Source organism: Aedes aegypti, chromosome 3 (assembly GCF_002204515.2).
Source record: "Aedes aegypti strain LVP_AGWG chromosome 3, AaegL5.0 Primary Assembly, whole genome shotgun sequence".
In the NCBI taxonomy this organism is placed as follows: domain Eukaryota; kingdom Metazoa; phylum Arthropoda; class Insecta; order Diptera; family Culicidae; genus Aedes; species Aedes aegypti.
In genome coordinates this window covers 297,924,079-297,929,378 of record NC_035109.1, presented here as the reverse complement: position 1 = coordinate 297,929,378, position 5,300 = coordinate 297,924,079, and positions in this window count along the sequence as shown.

Genomic DNA, 5,300 nt, shown 5'->3' with positions numbered 1-5,300 from the left:
TTCAAAATATGAAACAGGTTAGACAAGGAATATTATGGTGCAAAATCAAAGCAAAGGATAACGTTTTCATTATTATTAATATTCATGCACCTAATGTGAAGCAAGCAGCGTTTTTGAGTAAGCTAAATGAAATAACAGCAAACGAAAAAGACCGTAAACATCTTTTAGTAGTAGGTGATTTCAACGCTCAGTTAGGGATCAATGACATGAACCAAGAAGACGAAAAAAGGATAGGTAAAATGATAGGACATGATAAATGCAATGACAACGGAGAAACGTTCAAAATATTTCTTCACACGGCAAAACTAAAAAATGTGTCATCAAAAATTAGCATGGGCACTGAAATCACATGGAGAAGTGGCAGTAGATGTAGTCAGATAGATCATATTATAAGTCCAACGATGACCGATTTCAAAATAAAATACATCAGGGGAAATTGGACAAACTTGAATACTGATCTTAAATTAATAACAATAGGAATAAAATTTGAGAAGATAGTGAGAAATACAAATGAAAGAAATGAGCCAACTAAAATAAACCTAGAGCTACTTAAGGATAATAAAATAAAAGAGAAGTATTAAGAGCAATTAAAACTCAACAAAAGTCAAAAAGAAATTGAGGAAAATACAATTGAGGAATGTTACAAAGAACTATCGAGCAGAATGAAAAGAGCAGCTAATAAAACAATAAGATTGTCCACGATTCCGTCTACACCTAAAAGAATAAAAGCATTTGATAGATTAAAAGATGCAATAAGAATTTCTAAAAAAAAACACCCAGATATGATAAACTATAAATATAAGTTAAAAAACAGGAGACAAGAGTTCACTCAAGCAGTAAAGGACCACAAAGAAAAAGAAATAAAACATTTCTTTAAAAACCTAAATGATTTTGACGTAGGACAACGAATCAGAAAAACACATAATTATTTGAAAAGATACGTAAAACAAAAACAAAAGAGAATAGTTAATATAAGTACGAGGGTATGGGATCAAATGCATAGAGAGAGTGAGGGGCCAACAATAGAGTTCTGTGATACGCATGATTACACCCCAATGATACAACCTCCAACATCCGAAGAAATTATGGATATTATCAGAAATTCAAGCAATGGAAAAGCAGCAGAGCCAGATCTTATTTTTACGGAATATATTAAAAATGCAGACAAGGAAACCTAGGATTACCTTGTGAAAGTTATACAAAAAGCATACATAGAAACCATCTATCCGAGTGATTGGTTAAAATCAACTCAAATACCAATTCCAAAAAAAGTAAAGGTAACAGAGGCAGAACATTTTAGAAGAATCTCTTTATGTAGCGTAGTTTATAAAGTATATGCAAAGTGGATAGCTAAACAAATAATTAAATATGCAGGGCAACCAGATTTATATCAAGCAGCATTCACAAACAATCGATCTACAGATGACCACATATTTGTAACTAGAAGGGTAATGGAGGAAAATTGGAATGCCGGAAAAGATTTATATATATATATTAGCACTAGATATTAGAAAAGTTTTTGACACAATTAAGGTACACAATATTAAAGATATACTGCTAGGTTTGAATGTGCCAACGACGTTAGTAGATAGAGTAATAGCTTGTATGAAAGACGAAATGACAAGAGTGTTATGGAATGGTCAATTTTCTGAGAAGATAAAAAGAGGCAAGGGCATAAAGCAAGGATGTCCATTGTCTCCAATTTTATTCAATTATATTATGCAGGATGTTATAAGAAAAGTAGCCTCAAAAATTCCAGAATTGAAATTGATGGATGTGAATAGCCTCATAATACCCTTGCTTTTAGCCTTTGCCGATGACTTGCTAATTATTGCAGATAGTAAGGAACAATTGGAAAAAATAGTTAAAGAACTAGTGAAACAGCTAGAAGAGGTAGGACTGGAATTAAACTATGACAAGTGTCAACTATTATTAAGGTTTCCGAATTACAAAGGACAAATGCCTAACGAAATTATGTTAAATGGTAGGCCTTATAAAGTGTGTGATAGCATAAAATATTTAGGAGTGTGTCTAACGGCAACTTTAGATAGAAAAGCAACAAATAGGCAGAGATGCGTAAACGCATATAGAACAGGTAGATCAGTTATAGAGTTTTGTAAGAGTTTTAAACCCTCATGGGAATTAGGGAAGTTAATTTATAAAACAGTTTTAGCCCCTGCAATAACTTACGGAACAAAAGTCGCGGTGTTGACGAAAAAAAGCAGAATAGGAATGGCAAACTATGAAAAACTTATTCTTAGGAGTATATATAATCATTGTAGGAGACCACAAAACATAAGATTTAATGCGCGAAAACTGTTAGATGGAAAAACTATAAATAGAAGAGTCAGAGCAGGAAGAATTAGTTACTACGGACATATACTTAGAAGAGAGAAAAATCACCCCATCAGATTAGCATATAGACTAAACTTCAAAAAAAAAGGAGGAAGACCAAGTTTCACGTGGAAAGACTCCTTAGAAAAAGATCTGAACAGATATAGCGAGGTAGACAGGGAAGAATGGAAACAATTGGCTGAAGATAGAGATAAACTGAAGAAAAAAGCAGAAGAAATATATAAAGAAACTTTCAGTAAAATTTCAGAAGGCGAATCATCAGAAGAAGAAGGTAGAAGTAAAAAGTACAAGCATTGGAAGAGAAAAATGAAGAGATGAAGAAACTAGTGATGAGATTTGATAGATAATTGAAAGGTAAAAATGAGTAGGAAAGAAACATACAATTCGATAGTACTGATTCAAACTAACGACCTGTGTACCACCTTTAATAATAAATAGCTGTAACGGGACACGTAATCGAATAAAATGTTTAGGTTAAGGTGAAGATGAGTCGAGGCCGGGGTTCAGATGTTCAAGGGCACGGGTATGGAGAGCCGGGCATCCGTTTGGGCTGAAGACCTGATCGATTGGTCACCACCAGCTGGTGACCAATCGATTAGGTTTTCAGCTTGAACGGGTGTTCGGTTCACCAGATCCGTGATCTTGAGGATTTGAGGTGTGGCTTCGATTCATCTTAGCCTTAATTAAAGCAAATTTATTAGTAGCAGTAATTGCAGTGGTAAATTTCAATATAATCAATGTAGCCATGGAGGGTCATGTTTAGTTTAGTAAATGTCAGATAAACGTTACCCACAAACAAAAGCAATATGACTTACAAGTAAAACGATTAAAAAAAATAATAATAATAATAAAACGGCCAAAACAACGTCGGTTTTACGCAAAAATATACTATTAATTGATAAACACGGCAACACGTCAATGAACTACAAAGGATAAATAGGGATTAAATGTATAGAGATACATTAATAGGAATAGCTACTGTAGAATACAATAAAGGGTGAATACTGATAAAAAAAATCGTACTTAAATACACACAAATAAAGGTAAGATGAATTGTAACCGATTGTATATTACATAAACATACTACTATAAATAACGGGGTACGGGAGGGACCAACAGGGCACCCGATTGAAGCGATCTGGACAGGGAGCCTGGGACTGCCTCCTCCCTGTTGTTAACATTTCGTGGATTGAGGGCGGGCTCTTCAACCCCATCTATTGGGAGTATTCTGTCAATCGAAGGCTTGATTTTACAGTTGTTCGTGAAAACTTCCTTCTGGAAGGAGATTCTTTTCCCCTGCCGCGGGTTTCGTGCAAGTGTCTATGCTTATGGGTCCGCACATCCATTTTCGGCCCTTCATACAGAAGAATGACTGCTCACAAACAAAAGTACAATCTTGATCAAATCGCTTTTCAGATTATTCCAGTGCTATAGGCAGATGCCTTGCTACAATAGATGGTAGAACCATATCATCATATCATCATTCATTCATTTATTTCATAACGCTAAAATTGGCTATTTTGGACACCCACCCACCCCCTTGTAACGCTTTTTGTATGAATATTATTCAGTTTTTATATGGGCCGTAACATCGTTTGGACACCCACCCACCCCCTCCAGAGTTATGAAATATGTGAATGGGCCCTTATTGTTGTAAATGGGAAGTAACGACCATTTACTCAGTGAGAAAACTGATTTCATCGCAGTAACCATCGGCATGTCAGTGAAAAATAATGGACCAATGCACGAGTTCATTATTTGACATTTTAGCGGTGCCGTGTTATTTATGTGACCATGGAAACCAATGATACCCGTTGTGAGCCCGAGTCCTATGTTTCTATTTGTCTCTGATTGCACCGCAACTATGGACCAATGCACGTGTTCACTAATTTGACGTTTGAGCGGTGCCGAATTCACTCGTTGCCATGGATCAATGCACGCGTTCACTATTTGACGTTTGAGCGGTGCCGTGTTATTTATGTGACCATGGCAACTAGTGAATTCGGCACCGCTTAAACGTCAAATTCGTGAACTCGTGCATCGGTCCATGGCCACATAAATAACACGACACCGCTCAAACGTCAGATAGTGAACTCGTGCACTGGTCCATTGGTACAAGTGAGAAAAGTTTATGCAGTTTTGGTGGTATTTTATCAATTATGAAGCATTTTAAACGGTGTTTTCGGCTATTTCGTGTATCAATAAGCCAATACGTCGATTGGCAGTGTCGGTTATGTGGCATATTCAATAAAATCAGTGTAAATGACCCTACCGCAACTATAGGAACACCCACGACTAATGGATCAATTACCCTACTCCACAAATTTCGTTTTGAATACTTTCAAGAATTCAACTTGGCTAGCCCCGGAATTCTCTTCAGAATTTTATCCAGAAATTGTTCCAAAGAGTCTTTTAGGAAGTCCTTCAGAAAAACTGTGAAAAATTTCCCAAGGAAGTTCTCGAAGTAGTTTTCTACTGAGTTGTAGAAGTTTTTTTTAGAATTTTTCTAATCAATTCTTGAAAAACCAAGACTAATGCCAAAAGATATTATCAGAACATCTGTTCTGTTGCAAGGATCTCCGAAATAACTGTCTAACTCATGTGGACTAACTTAGTGGACTTTCGAGATAAATGGCTAAGACAATTATTTTGTTTTTTTTTTTTTTTTGACCCCTTATAATTTGTATAATCCATGGATAATTTGGAAGAACTGCAAGAGTATTTCGTGAATAAAATGTTGGAAAAATTCCTATAAAAATTCTGGAGTAAGTTTTAGGAACTCTTAAATGGTTTTGGTAGCAATTCTTAAGACAAATCGTAGGGATGGAAGCCAGAAAAAGGAAAATTGTGGCATTAAAGAAAATTTTGATTAAAAAAGAGACTTTAATGAAATAATCAAGTCTCTAAGCAGAGAGATTTCTCTACAAGATTGACTCGACACACCA